A 14,885-nucleotide genomic window follows, 5' to 3' on the forward strand; every position below is an offset into this window, starting at 1 on the left:
TGATGGCACTCGGTGCCAGTGGGAGGCCGGCGAGGACGCTCCTGAGCCCGCCGGAGTGGAGGCACAGCCCTCGGCCAGGCAGTGTGGCTAACCGTCCCCACATCCTTACAAGATCATCTCTCTCTCTCTTTTTTTTTTTTTAATATATTTTATTTATTTTTTACAGAGAGAAAGGGAGAGGGATAGAGTTAGAAACATCGATCAGCTGCCTCTTGCACACCCCCTACTGGGGATGTGCCCGCAACCAAGGTACATGCCCTTGATCAGAATCGAACCTGGGACCTTTCAGTCTGCAAGTCGACGCTCTATCCACTGAGCCAACCCGGTTTTGGCAAGATCATCTCTTTATCACGGTGATTCCACTTTTAGGAATTTCCCCAAGGGAGCCACGAACTCTGCAGCCCAGAGGTCTCTGTGGAGGGCTGTTCGCCGCACCTTATTTATAAAGTGGAATCTGGAGGCGGTCTGAACGCACAGGGAGGGGGAATGAGTCACTCATCCCCGGAATGCAGGCTGGTCCTTGAGAGCATTTGTGAAGGAGGGATGCTTAGTCACGAGGGAACGTCGTGACCAAAGCCAAAGGAGGAAGCAGGGAGGATGGTGGCCGAGCTGGAGGCAGAGGAGGAGCGGGAGGGCCGGGGCCAGAGTGAAGACGGAGTGATATAAAACGGCCGGCCTTCTCTTCCTCAGGGAGTCGATGGCTCAGGCGGTAGGTGCCGGACGCTGTCATTCAGGCTGGATTTAGAGAAAGAGTCTCAGGTTTGGGTGGTGCTGACCCCAGACAGGCTTTCCCTCAGGGTGATGGACACCCTGCTGCCTGTCCAGGCTCCACACAGCCCCCCCCCCAGACAGGCTTCGCTTCCGGGACTCCTCCCCCTCCTGGCCACTCCCTCCTCCCCTGGGAGCTGCTGTCCTACCCTCCATTCTCCGAGTGCATGAAGGATCAGCATCAAAATCAAACAACACACTCAGGGTATACAACTTTAAAAGACAAGGAAGTTCATATAACATACAGCGATTTAAAAGAGGAGTCCCATTCTATGCCTTCAAGAAGGAGGACGTGCTCCTTCAGGCCACGTCCAGCCCGGTGCCCTCAGAGCTGCAGCGGCAGGCCCAGCATCCCCCGGGGAGCTGAGGCTCCTGGGGAGGCCCCGCCCCGGGAAGTCCTCCTGCCGGCCTGGCAGGGAGCTGGGTCCTGCTGGGGACTCGGAGCCGGGGCTGGGGAGCGGGGCGAGGGGCCTGGGTGGGAGGAGTCCTGGAATGGAGCCTGCAGGGTGGGGCTGCCGTAGCAGAGGGTGGGCAGGGGGCCCCTCCTTGTGACCAGAGGTGCCTTCTGTGCGTGTCTGCACCCGTGGGACCCACGTGTAGCTGCGAAGCTCGTGTAGAGAGGGGCCCTCCCCGGAGCCCCAGCTGCGATGCTGCCCCTGGGGAGGCAGAGGCTGCTGTGGACCTGGGGGCGGCCGGCTGGCCTGGAGGAGGCGGAGGAGGGCCAGGCCGGGGAGGTGGAAGGTCCCTGAGAGGAATTCCGGGACAGTTACTGGGCACTCGGGCTCAGGGTCCCCCCGGCAGGCTTCCTGGCTGTTCTGGCTCCTGGTGGGGGGCACCGGGGCCCAGGGGCCGGCCCCTCGCTGCTCCGCGTGCCTCCGGAATGACATGCCGCAGTCAAAGCCGGCGCGGAGGGCTGATGGCCAAGCCTGCTAACGGGCACACGTGCTTCCCGTCCTCGAGGAGGCCGGGGCAGGAGGGGCAGGTAACGGCTCCCGAACCCGAGCTGGGGCTGCCCCGCCCTGTCTGGCTCCAACCACAGGGCCCCAGGCCCGTCCCCCGCTCCCTGGGGTCACGGCTCAGGCGGGGGCACGCCGCTTAGCTGGCGTCACGCTCACTCGGCCTGCGGGGAGGCTGTTCTCACTGGTGGAGGCTCAGAGCGTGAACGTAACCCCATGTGCTGGCCAGGGTCTGGGCGCCTGAAGGTCACGCTCTCCGTGACCCTGGAGCCAGGCCTGCCGGTGACGGAAGGTGTGCTCGGCGGTCACTGAGGTGCCGGGCCTCCAGTCAGACCCGAGTCTCCGTGTCCGGCCCTCCTGACACCCCCCCCCCCCCCCCACTGCCACAGGTTCCAGCTCCGCCTCCTGTGCAGCGAGCTCCCGGCTCCGGGGGCTCAGCCCTCAGCCCGCGTCCTCGCCGCCCACCTGGTCCCCGGCAGTGCCCACAGGCCGGTCTCTCCGCCCTCACCCCCTGGTCACTTCTCCCGCTCAGTGCCCCCACCCCCGCACCCGCCACTGAGATTTCTGGAGGGTGAGAGGCACCTGCGATGAGAAAAGCGTGATATGCTAATTAGACGGGTAACCTTCGGGGCAGCCGGGCCGGGGGAAGGAAGCCGCTCTCGCGGGAATTCCGTGTGCCGGCCCCTAGTAACACACAGTGGGTGCTCCGTAAGTGGTGATTGACTCTGGCTGAACTGGGCTTTCAGGTACAACTATTCTCCCTTCCTTTCAGATCCAGTGCCTTTTATGCGTGACAATTTGGCAGTAGGGTCAGAGTTTCACACCTGACGGAATGGCTCTTGGTGGGAAAGAATAAGGCAGACTTCATTTGGACTCCAGCTCGCAGCTCCCCGATTGTGTGCTGCGAGTAGACGGCGGTGTCTCCCGAGAGCCACGCGGTTAAAGCGGCTCATCTCCTCAGCCTGCTGGGCTGAGGGCCCTGCCCTGGACGGTCCCCGGGCCCTGCCTCTGGCCTGGAAGTGAGGCAGAGCCTGTGCACTGGGCCTGTGGGTGGCAGGAGCCCAGGGTGAGCTCAGCTGTGCTTTCCTCGCGGAGGGGCCGCCGGGGCGGCGGGAGAGGCAGAGGCGGGCCTGAGCGCGGCAGAGGGCCCTCCGGAGCCCGCAGAGGCCTCGGGGCGTGGCAGGCGGGCTGCTGGCTGCCTGGCACATACCCCCGGGGCAGGAGCAGGGGGCGAAGGGCAGACCCGTGCCCCCCGGCGGGTGCGACCCCAGCACGTCTGAGACAAACGTGGCAGGGAGCCCAGGATGAGCTCAGCTGTGCTTTCTTCAGCAGAGGGGTATGGCCATGGAGCAAGTGGCAGACAGGGGCGGCCATCGCCGCGCTCCGCCACCTGCCACAGCGCCCCCCAGCGGCGGGGCGAGCAGCCCGGAGCTGCTCCGGCCGATGGCAGGCTGCCGCCCGGCCCCTGCCACCCCGCACGCCGCCTTTCTGCTCCGCGTGGGGCAGATTGCAGAATGTTTTGTCCTCTTTTGTTCTTTTCTGCTCTCCCCGACCGACCGCGGGCCCCGGGGCCACGGCAGCGCCCTCTGTGCTGGGCCGCTGCCGTGGCCCGGAGCCAGCGGTGGGACAGGCACTCAGTGCTGCGTGTGTCCGCGTGTCCGGGTGAAGCATCCTCAGGGTCTGGGCGTGCGGCGCGGGCACGTTCCCTCCGCGGTTCCCCGTTGCCTGTGACCGCACGCCGGCAGAGGCTGGTGTCCACGGCGTAACCGCGTGCGGAAAGCACCGAGGACGGAAACAGCGCGGCCGCAGCCTCCGGCCCAGCTCTGAGGCTCAGTGCGGTTTCTGCCCGGGCTCGCGGGCCCCGTGGCCCGGCCTGTAGCTGCAGGAGGCCGGGTGGGCTGCTCCAGGGGCAGCGGCAGCTCCCGGCCCAGCAGGTGCCCCCTTAGGCCATCCTCACCCCTGCCTGTCACTGGGACCCCACACCGGGACCTGCCCCGCGGAGGGGCCCCTCACCTGTGGGAGCTCGAGGGCTCCCGCCAGCTTTGTTTCTCCAGGCCTGGCCCCGGGCCCTGCCCACGGAGGCAGTGTGTGGGCTCACTCCCTCTCCTCGCCCCCAGCTGGCACCTCGGGCCAGGCCCCAGGGCGATGGTGCAGAGGGTGCCACGGTCTGGAGTGCCTTTTCCATTGAGACGGCCGTCTGCTCTAAAGGCGCAGCGTGTGCCCCAGCCTCGTGTGGGCCCCCCATTCCTGTGAGGGGCAGGGTAAGGAATGCGGCCCTTGGAAGGGATGGTGCCTGGGGCCAGGGAGCAGATGGGAGGCCTGCTCTGGACCAGAATCACGGTCTCCCGCCTCCGATTCCGCACTTTGGCAGGTGCCCGGCTTGGTCCATCGGACATCCCTCCAGGTCCCCCCCCCCCCCAGGACGCAGGCTGAGTGACCCCGGGGGAGCCTCACACTGGAGAATCCTGGAGCAGGAGTGGGTCAGGGATTGGACAGCACCCACAGCGTGGGGGTGAGGCTCGCTTGTTTGCACCTTGTTTGGGGGTGGGGGTTCCTCAGAGCAGCAGTTTGGGAAACAAGGAACTTGTCAGGATCCATTTCCAGAGAAGATGCTGCTGTCCACTGTTCTCAGAGGGCGTGGGGGGTGTCCGTCCTGAGGGCGGTGGGGGCAGAATTCCCCCGAGGGTGACATAGGGGAGGAGGGAGCAGCCAGGAAGCTGGTGTCTCACTGCTCGAGGCTCCTTCAGCCGGAGGCTGGGATCGGCCCCAGAGGCAGCCGCTTCCTCCTTTGGGATCAGATGGCCCCTGTCCCAAAGCTGCCCAGCCCTGCCAGCCGCTCCTTTGTTGTCATCTGCTCTGGCCAAGCTGGCCCTCTGCCACGCCCCCCGAGGGGGAGTGCAGGGGGGCAGGGGGCAGGCTCTGTGAGGCCACAGGTGTTGGGGAACAGGATTCTCCGGCCAAAGGGGACCAGGGAAAAAGAGCAGCTGGCCAGGTGGCGTGGGGTGTGCCCAGATGGAGCATTCCGTGCCAGGCCCTGCTCCCGAGAGGCGGGCCTGGGCGTCGGGTTTCGGCGGCCATGGCAGGAATGCAGGGGGGGGTTTCCACTTTGCATGGCCGTGTGGGGGCGGGCAGGACGGCTCAGCTTGCGTTCGCAGGTTCCATGAGCCGAAGGCGGTGACGGTTGCCTGGATCCAGATTACACGGAAACGCTCTCCGCCTCCGGTGGGCTCCTTCGTCTAATAATCACGATGCGTTCCCAGCCACTCAGCAGGGATTTTCCATGACCGCCCGCTTCCCCTTAGCAGTGACCGCAGTGCCCGGCACAGCTGCCACATGCAAATCAGGAGGACATGGAACCAAAGGGAGAAAAGGATTTTACAAGTAAATCAGTGCCCCCTGAGCAGCGCGGGGGACCCGATGCAAATACCCTGAGGGAAATGTAAGCATTGCCCCTGCTCTCGGGCTCTGGAGAAAATGGATTCCGTGGTGTGCTCGGAAACTCTGCCAGCCTCCTGAAATTCCCGCGGCGTCTCCGAGGAGCGCAGCCCTGAGGTGCTGGCTCCCTGTGCGAGGCTTAAACAGGACACGTGCTCAGCCTCTGTGTGAGCCCTGCGCTGAGCTGTTAGGCGCAGGGCTGGGGAACGATGGCAGGCGGTGGCCCTTTCGGCCGAGTCCCCGAACCCTTAGGGTGCTCTGGCTGGTTACAGGGACGCAGTCCGGGTTCAGAGAGACAGAGGTGAGGTACGCGGCGGTATTCATGGAAATCGCCAGGCCAAGTCTCCTTCCTCCTCAAGGGCAGCCGGTGGCCTGGGTGATGCGAGTGTGGCTCCAGGCCTGGAGCGGTCACTGGATCGGCCGCGGGAAACCCGAGCCGCGGCCTGGCTCAGGGCAGCGGCCACTCGTACCAGGGAAGGGCCGGACGGCTCCCCAGGTCTTTATCTGCCCGATAGGCAGCCGAGCGATAGGCAGTGAGTGGGAGTTTGGGGTTTTGTTTGGGCGGATAAGATCTCTCTGCTCACTTACAAGCTGTTGGGTTGTCAGGCGAGCTGCAGGCCGCGTGGGAGGAGCTGTGGTGGCCCCGCTGGTGGTCAGGAAGGACTGCTGGCTCCCCACGCTGACCCTCCTGGCAGGGCCGGGGCAGGCGCTTGCTAGGAAGACAGCTGTCCTTGGCGGATTAACGGAGCGAAGGTCCTGCGTTTGCAGGAAAGCCAGCGGGGATCCGCCCTCGGCTCCGGCGGAGGGTGTGGAATCGCCCAGGAGAGACCCCGTCCTGGGGAGTGACCTCGCGCTCTCTGGGTCTCACATTCGGACCCTTCCCTCCTGTGGCTGGTTCCCGGTGGGAGCGCCAGTCGGTCCCCTGGCTGTGGCCGGCGCCTGCTCCCGCCGCCGTGGGCTCCGCCAGACACCCTGGGAGGAGTCCTCCGCCAGCTTCAGACGCCAGGCTCCTCCCTGTGCCAGAGATGGGGAAGGGCTCGCAGCCCCGGGGTTTATCTGAAGGTACACATTTTACTCTGTTTTCTTGCCCGTTCTGCACGGTGTTTAACAGGTCGAAGCATTACCATTTCCTGCTTCAAGAAAAACATCATCAGTCTCTTTAATGTGGACGTAAAGTAGATAGCTCATTCACAATCTTCCACACACCAGCCCGTCGCCTTTTAGACTATGACCAGTCTGCTGGTCCCAGCCATGATGGGGTAATAGACTTTGGATTAACAATTACAATATTGGACAGAACATATGAAGCAGTGTTCCCAAGAATGGAATAAAGCTCAGGGCAGGTCCGTAGTCCACATTCATCCCGGCTTTCTGTTGGGGAGCGTCTGCAAAACCAAAGTAGCGTACGCGGCCGGGACTGGTGTGGCTCAGTGGATAGAGCGTCAGCCTGCGGACTGAAAGGTCTCGGGTTCGATTCCAGCCAAGGGCATGTACCTTGGTTGCGGGCATATCCCCAGTAGGGGGTGTGCAAGAGGCAGCTGATCGATGATTCTCTCATCGATGTTTCTAACTATTTATCCCTCTCCCTTCCTCTCTGTAAAAAATCAATAAAATATATTTAAAATAAAATAAAATAAAACCAAAGTAGCGTACGCGAAGCCAACACCGGCAGAGAGCTGAGCAAAAGAAACATCAGAATTTGGGGGTGCCGAGGCGGCTGGGATTTGTGGGTCAGGGTACGTGAGCAGAGGAGGCACTTCAGAAATCTTCAAAGCCTTCCCCTCGAATCTTGCCTAAATACTGGTACTAAGCTGTGTTCACACAGAACAAGACCCCGAGGCTTGGCAGAAAACCGCAGCTGGGGGTGGGGGAGGCGCTGGTGAGCCGGGCAGGGATCCTGGGGCCGCGCAGCACGGGCAGGTTTAGTTCAGCCTGCGGAGGGAAGAGGGGAGACCACAGAAAGGCCGAGCCTCCGGAGTCGGGTTACCCTGGTCCAGCGTAAGGACCCTGCCAAATACACAGAAACAAAACCTGAAAACAAGCTGCCGGGAAAGAGAGGATATGCCAGTCAACTCACGGGCTGCCAGCATAGAACCCAACGCTCTTTAAACACAGTATTGTGTGCACGTCCAGCACACAATGAGAAATAAATCTCTAGACATGCAGGACATTGTGACCAGTAACAAAGAGAAAAGGTCAATAGATACAAACCCACACAAACATCGTGAACACATGGGAACTTCAATAGAGGAATGGAACTTTAAGAAACAACCAAATGAAAACTCTAGAATCGGAAAGGACAGTCACCCGAAGGGAAGACTGCCGGATCTAACAGCAGTTTGGGCATTGTAGAAGAAAAATCAGGGCACTCGGTGACGTCCATACAAACCATTCAAACTGACTCACAGTGAAAAAAAGGGTGCGGGCCTCGGGGACAGGTTTGGACAATGACAAGTCGTCTGAAACGTGTGTGATTGAAGTTCTACAAGAAGAGAGATCAGGGCAGAAAAATATTTGAGGAAATGGCCCTAAATTTGATTTTAAAAATATCTGTCTACAGATTCCAGAATTTCAATGAGCCCCAAGCATGGGAAGCCCAAAGAAAAGCACACGTAGGCACACCAGAATTAAATTCTTAAAGCAAAATTATAATTGCTGAAAACAAAAGAAAAATAAAATATTAAGGCAGCCAGAGGAAAGAAGGTAGGTTACATATGGGGGAACAGAAATAAGGACATGACTGCCTTCTTATCAAAAACAATGCATCCCAGAAGACAGTGGGTGTCTTAGCACGTGAAACTCGATGAATGTAATGGTCCGCGTTAACCGAATAAGAAGAAAAACTGTCTCATCTGTTGAGTAGATGCAGAAAAAAGCATTTGACAAAACTCACAGCTTATCTATGATTAGAAACTCTCAACAAACTCAGAATGAAGGGAAAACTGCACAGTCTGTTAAAGGACACCTCCCGGAAATACAGAGCCAAATCCATCCCGAGGGCGAAGCGGCAGGCATTCTCCCCTCCGTCAGGAACGAGGCCGAGGTCTCTGCGGAGGCCGCACAGCACAGCTCGGGGAGTTCCAGGCAGTGCAGTGAGGCCACAGCAACAAAAAAGAAACAAAACACATAAAGGCTGGAAAGGAGGAAGTGAAATTATCTCTATTTACAGAAGACATAAGTTTGAAATAAATGCAACTAGGACTAATAAGTGCACTTAGCAAGGTCGTTATGCAAAAAGTAGTCATATTTCTATATACTAGCAAGAGTAATTGAAAAATGAAATTAAACTGACAAAAATCTCAGAGTGAAGGGGGAGAGGGGTGGGAAGAGATTAACCAAAGAGCTTATGTGCATAGTAGAGGCCCGGTGCATGAAATTTGTGCACAGGGTGGGAGGGCCTCAGCCTGACCTGCACCAGTTGGGGAATGTCCAACTGCTGGTTTAGGCTCGATCCCGCAATCAGGCCTAAATCAGCAGATGGACATCCCTCTCGCAATCTGGTCACTGGTTCCTAACTGCTCACCTGCCTGCCTGATCGCCCCTAACCCCTCTGCCTGCCTGATCGCCCCTAACCTCTCTGCCTGCCTGCCTGATCGCCCCTACCTTGCCCCCCTGTTGGCCTGACCGCCCCTAAGTACCTCTGCCTTGGCACCTCGCCTAAGCCGTAGTCTGCCTCCCTCTGCTGGAGGCGACTTGGCCGATCAGGGGAAGGTGCCACCCCATCACCCCGCTGCTGCTGCCACTGGCGGCCACCATGTTGCCTGAGCTTTGGGCTAGCCCTGGGCAGCAGCAGCCGCCCTCTGCAGCTTGCCTGAGCCTCAGGCAGCTGCTGTGGCTTTGTCCAGAAGGATGTCCAGATGGTTGTCCGGAAGACATCCACCCTAATTAATATATTATCTTTTTATTAGCATAGATATGATAACCCATGGGCACAGACAGCAGTGTGGTGAAGACCTGGGGGGGGGGGGAGTGGGGTGGAGGGTGTCAATGGGGGGGGGAGAGGAAGTACATCTGTAATAATTTCAACAATAAAAATGATAACTTAAAATATATAGAGATAGATAGATGATAGATAGATGGATGGTAGATAGATAGACAGACAGACAGACAGAGAGACAGTCAGATTGTGCCAGCCTTCTGCTTGGAACCCTAATGTCATCTTACTTCCCTCAGGATAAAATTTAGTCTTGCCCGTGTCTACAAGGCTCTCTCACTGTGTGCACTCCCATCCCCATAGCACCAACGTGTCTCTGATCTCTCCCGACCGCTTGGCTCCTCTGCCGTGCTCACTGCCCCTGTTCCCGCACACGCCCCCACACGCCGTGCTCACTCCCTCGCTCACTCAGGTGTGCGCTCGGCTGTGACTTCACAGCAGGTCTCCCCTGATCGTGTTGTATAAAGGGGTCCCTCCCTCACCTCGCGCTGGTTTTCACAGCCTCCCGGCCCCTGGCGTGTGGATGTCTGCGGGTTGGCTCTCTTCCCCGTGGGGACAGGAGAACGAGATGGTGTCTGTGCGGAGGCTCAGGCGGAGGGCAGCGCCTCGCACAGCGCCTGGGACTGAGCGGCCGCCTGTCACCCTGTGTTCCATGAGATGAGCAGATTGCAGTGGCGATAGGGACAGGTGTGGGGGAAACGCGAAATGCAAGTACTCGGCGACTTGGGTTTGCTTTCGTTTTTGAAAATCTGTGTAATTTTACTGAGAAAGAAGAAATTCAGTGAAAACCTGGGATGTCTCGCCAAGCCTGGAAGCAGGACAGGGCACGCTGCAGCGCCTGTTTGCCTGGCTCTCCGTCACCTGCCGAGTGCTTCCCGGGACATTGCCTCCGGATCGCAGTGTCCGTCCTATCTGCCCTGTCCCAGGCCGGGGACGTGGCAGACGGACGGTGGGGCGGAGATCCGGTTTCCTGCCCTCAGCGCCCAGACAAGCCCGGTCGGTGCTGGGTTTCAACCCACTGCGCCCGGCGGGGGATCGCCTCCTCGCGGAGTCTGCTGGCCCCTCGGGGAAGGGGCCCTCCGGCTCACTCTCCCCGAGGGGAATGCTCTAGTCTCTCTGCCTGTGCACATGTGCCAGGACGTGCAGGTGGAGCTAGAGAACTTTCCAGATCTGTTTGGGAGGAGGGTCTGTGGGCAGGGCTCTGGCCCGGGTCCGGGAGGGGCCTGTGGGAGTGGCCGGTTCTGTCACTATCCACCCTGAGCTGTAGGTGGGTCAGTGGTGCTTTTCTCCTCTGATTAAATTCGTGTCAGTAAACACGCACAGGTTCATTGCCATTAAAAGCTCGGTGAGCAGTGCCGTGTCTCACTGGACCATCAGAGCAGACAGGAGCACACGCCTCCATCTGCTCGGTGAGGACAGCAGGCGGACGGCCATGTGAGTTTCCCAGAGCTGCTCCCTGTGGGGGGCCCAGCTGTGCCAGGCCCACCCAGGCCAGTGCTCTTGGCAGCGGGGCTGGGCGGGGGGTGGACTCCAACCAAGAAGCCTGTGTCGCATTCTTTTACCTGCCTTCCCGCGAGAGGCTCTCGCCCACTGGGGCTGAGGGGGCTGAGGGGGGCAGAGGGGGCTGAGGGGAGCTGAGGGGGGCAGAGGGGGCTGAGGGGGGCTGAGGGGGCTGAGGGGGGCTGAGGGGGCTGAGGGGGCCTGAGGGGAGCTGAGGGGTTTGAGGGGGCTGAGGGGAGCTGAGGGGGCTGAGGGGGCTGAGGGGGGCTGAGGGGGCTGAGGGGGCTGAGGGGGGCTGAGGGGGGCTGATGGGAGCTGAGGGGCTGAGGGGGCTTAGGGGGCTGAGGGGGGCTTGAGGGGGGCTGAGGGGGCTGAGGGGGGCTGAGGGGGCTGAGGGGGCTGAGGGGGCTGAGGGGGGCTGAGGGGGCTGAGGGGGGCTGAGGGGGCTGAGGGCGGAGGGGGCTTGAGGGGGCTGAGGGGGGCTGAGGGGGGCTGAGGGGGGCTGAGGGGGGCTGAGGGGGGCTGAGGGGGCTGAGGGGGGCTGAGGGGGGCTGAGGGGGCTGAGTGTGGCTGAGGGGGGCTGAGGGGGAGCTGAGGGGGCTGAGGGGGGCTGAGGGGAGCTTGAGGGGGGAGGGCGGGGGAGGGGGAGGAGGGGGGCTGAGGGGGGGGCTGAGGGGGGGCTGGAGGGGGGGCTGAGGGGGGCTGAGGGGGGCTGAGGGGGCTTGAGGGGGCTGAGGGGAGCTGAGTGTCACTGGCAGCGCGGTGAAGGTCTGGCGCTCTCACACGAGGCTCCCCCTGTTTGCGATGTCCTTCTGGGCCTGAGATCTGACCCGGAGTGTCACCTGGACCCGGGCCAGAAAGCAGGACTTTGAGTGCAACAGGCTTGCTTATTACAGACCACACTCGTGTGTGTGTGTGTGTGTGTGTGTGTGGTGTGTGTGTGGTGTGTGGTGTGGTGTGTGTGTGTGTGTGGTGTGTGTGGTGTGTGTGTGTGGTGTGTGGTGTGTGTGGTGTGTGTGTGGTGTGTGTGTGTGTGTGTGTGTGTGTGGTGTGTGGTGTGTGTGTGTGTGTGTGGTGTGTGTAGTGTGTGTGTGTGGTGTGTGTGTGTGTGTGTGGTGTGTGTGGTGTGTGTGTGGTGTGTGTGCGTGTGTGTGTGGTGTGGGGTGTGTGTGTGTGTGTGTGTGTGTGTGTGTGTGGTGTGTGTGTGTGGTGTGTGTGTAGTGTGTGTGTGTGTGGTGTGTGTGTGTGTGTGTGTGTGTGTGTGTGGTGTGTGTGTGTGTGTGTGTGGGGTGTGTGTGTGTGTGTGTGTGTGTGTGGGTGTGTGTGTGGTGTGTGTGTGTGTGTGTGTGTGTGTGGTGTGTGTGTGTGTGTAGGGATAATACTGGAAAGCGCTTTTTTCATCATCAGAAATAAGGTCACTGCGAAGGGCAGCTTGCAGGAGGTGTGGGTGCGGCAGGACGGGAGGCAGAGCTCGGTCCGGACTTTGGGTTAATCAGGACACAGGCGCTCTCACCGTTGGTATTCGATGCTCGGCAGAAACCTCTGCTCCCTGATTCAGACGCTGGCGGTCTGGGGTCAGGCCTCTGCTCCACGTGCTGCTGAGAGGCGGCTTTTCCCACAGACACCCTGTGGGACATCCCCAGGCCCCGGCCCCGCATTTGTTTATTTTTCCGGGTGACACTTTTAAAAGCAGAGGGAAACAAAATGACTTTCACAGTAGGGAATGGTCTGGAGAGAAGCCTGTGGTCCAGGCCGATCCTCTGGATGCGGAGGTGGCTGTGGGCCAGGAATACGGACCCCAAGGCCAGGGGGGCTTGGCTCCCAGACTTCTGGGCGGCAGACGTGGTGGGTCCCGGCCTCCCCAGCTGCGTCTGCCTGAGGAGCGGACTCCTCCCCCTGCAGGACCCTGGGCCCCACACCGTTCCCTCCCGCTCCCGGGGTGACCGGGCCCAGGCCATAGCCAGGTCCCCGACCCCACCCTCACCAAACCGCTTTGAAAGCCTGAAGCCTTGAGTGAGGGGAGGGGTGTGGTCCCACTTCCCATGGAATTAATCCTGTCGCCTCCGGCTGCCACCAAAACAGAGGACCTGCCGGTGGCCGCCCCGGAAGCAGAGCCGCCGCTCTGAGCGCCTCCTCGGTGCTCTGCGCCCGGCGCGGCTTTGGGCGTGGCAGCCGCTCCATGGCGGCCCCAGCCTCACAGCACTCCTCCGGGACGTCAGCGGGACAGCGCACGGTTCTGACAGTCAGCGGGACAGTGCACAGTCCTCCTGGGACAGCCAGCGGGACAGCCCACGGTTCTGACAGTCAGCGGGACAGCGCACGGTTCTGACAGTCAGCGGGACAGCGCACAGTCCTCCCGTGACAGTCAGCGGGACAGCGCACGGTCCTCCTGGGACAGCCAGCGGGACAGCCCACGGTTCTGACAGTCAGCGGGACAGCGCACGGTTCTGACAGTCAGCGGGACAGCGCACAGTCCTCCTGGGACAGCCAGCGGGACAGCCCACGGTTCTGACAGTCAGTGGGACAGCCCACGGTCCTCCCGTGACAGTCAGCGGGACAGCGCACGGTTCTGACAGTCAGCGGGACAGCGCACGGTTCTGACAGTCAGCGGGACAGCCCACGGTTCTGACAGTCAGCGGGACAGCGCACGGTTCTGACAGTCAGCAGGACAGCCCACGGTTCTGACAGTCAGCGGGACAGCCCACGGTTCTGACAGTCAGCGGGACAGCCCACGGTTCTGACAGTCAGCGGGACAGCGCACGGTTCTGACAGTCAGCGGGACAGCGCACGGTCCTCCGGTGACAGTCAGCGGGACAGCGCACGGTTCTGACAGTCAGCGGGACAGCCCACGGTTCTGACAGTCAGCGGGACAGCGCACGGTTCTGACAGTCAGCGGGACAGTGCACGGTTCTGACAGTCAGCGGGACAGTGCACGGTTCTGACAGTCAGCGGGACAGCCCACGGTTCTGACAGTCAGCGGGACAGCGCACGGTTCTGACAGTCAGCGGGACAGCGCACGGTCCTCCGGTGACAGTCAGCGGGACAGCGCACGGTTCTGACAGTCAGCAGGACAGCCCACGGTTCTGACAGTCAGCGGGACAGCCCACGGTTCTGACAGTCAGCGGGACAGTGCACGGTCCTCCGGTGACAGTCAGCGGGACAGCGCACTGTCCTCCGGTGACAGTCAGCAGGACAGCGCACGGTCCTCCGGTGACAGTCAGCGGGACAGCCCACGGTTCTGACAGTCAGCGGGACAGCGCACGGTCCTCCGGTGACAGTCAGCGGGACAGCCCACGGTTCTGACAGTCAGCGGGACAGCGCACGGTCCTCCGGTGACAGTCAGCGGGACAGCGCACGGTTCTGACAGTCAGCGGGACAGCGCACGGTTCTGACAGTCAGCAGGACAGCGCACGGTCCTCCGGTGACAGTCAGCGGGACAGCGCACGGTTCTGACAGTCAGAGGGACAGCGCACGGTTCTGACAGTCAGCGGGACAGCGCACGGTCCTCCGGTGACAGTCAGCGGGACAGCGCACGGTTCTGACAGTCAGCGGGACAGCGCACGGTCCTCCGGTGACAGTCAGCGGGACAGCGCACGGTCCTCCGGTGACAGTCAGCGGGACAGCCCACGGTTCTGACAGTCAGCGGGACAGCGCACGGTCCTCCGGTGACAGTCAGCGGGACAGCCCACGGTTCTGACAGTCAGTGGGACAGCGCACGGTCCTCCGGTGACAGTCAGCCGGACACCGCACGGTTCTGACAGTCAGCGGGACAGCGCACGGTTCTGACAGTCAGCAGGACAGCGCACGGTCCTCCGGTGACAGTCAGCCGGACACCGCACGGTTCTGACAGTCAGCGGGACAGCGCACGGTTCTGACAGTCAGCAGGACAGCGCACGGTCCTCCGGTGACAGTCAGCGGGACAGCGCACGGTCCTCCGGTGACAGTCAGCAGGACAGCGCACGGTCCTCCGGTGACAGTCAGCAGGACAGCGCACGGTCCTCCGGTGACAGTCAGCAGGACAGCGCACGGTCCTCCGGTGACAGTCAGCGGACACCGCATGGTTCTGACAGTCAGCGGGACAGCGCACGGTTCTGACAGTCAGCAGGACAGCGCACGGTCCTCCTGGGACAGCCAGCGGGACAGTGCACGGTTCTGACAGTCAGCGGGACAGTGCATGTCCTCCGGGGACGTCAGCGGGACAGCGCACGGTTCTGACAGTCAGCGGGACAGCGCACGGTTCTGACAGTCAGCGGGACAGCGCACGGTTCTGACAGTCAGCGGGACAGCGCAGG

At 61.4% G+C, this 14,885-nt stretch overlaps 1 protein-coding gene across 1 annotated transcript in view; it reads left to right on the plus strand.

The window, feature by feature from the left end:
* The first annotated feature begins 686 nt into the window (after positions 1 to 686).
* The window catches only part of CRACDL (CRACD like), a 99,987-nt gene continuing 85,788 nt past the window's right edge, over positions 687 to 14,885 (plus strand). The window contains exon 1 of the mRNA XM_036454044.2: positions 687 to 709. The gene's annotated coding sequence lies outside the window, so the exon portion shown is untranslated. The remainder of the gene's footprint in view (positions 710 to 14,885) is intronic.

Source organism: Pipistrellus kuhlii, unplaced genomic scaffold, assembly GCF_014108245.1.
Source record: "Pipistrellus kuhlii isolate mPipKuh1 unplaced genomic scaffold, mPipKuh1.p scaffold_m20_p_27, whole genome shotgun sequence".
NCBI classification, from domain to species: Eukaryota; Metazoa; Chordata; class Mammalia; order Chiroptera; family Vespertilionidae; genus Pipistrellus; species Pipistrellus kuhlii.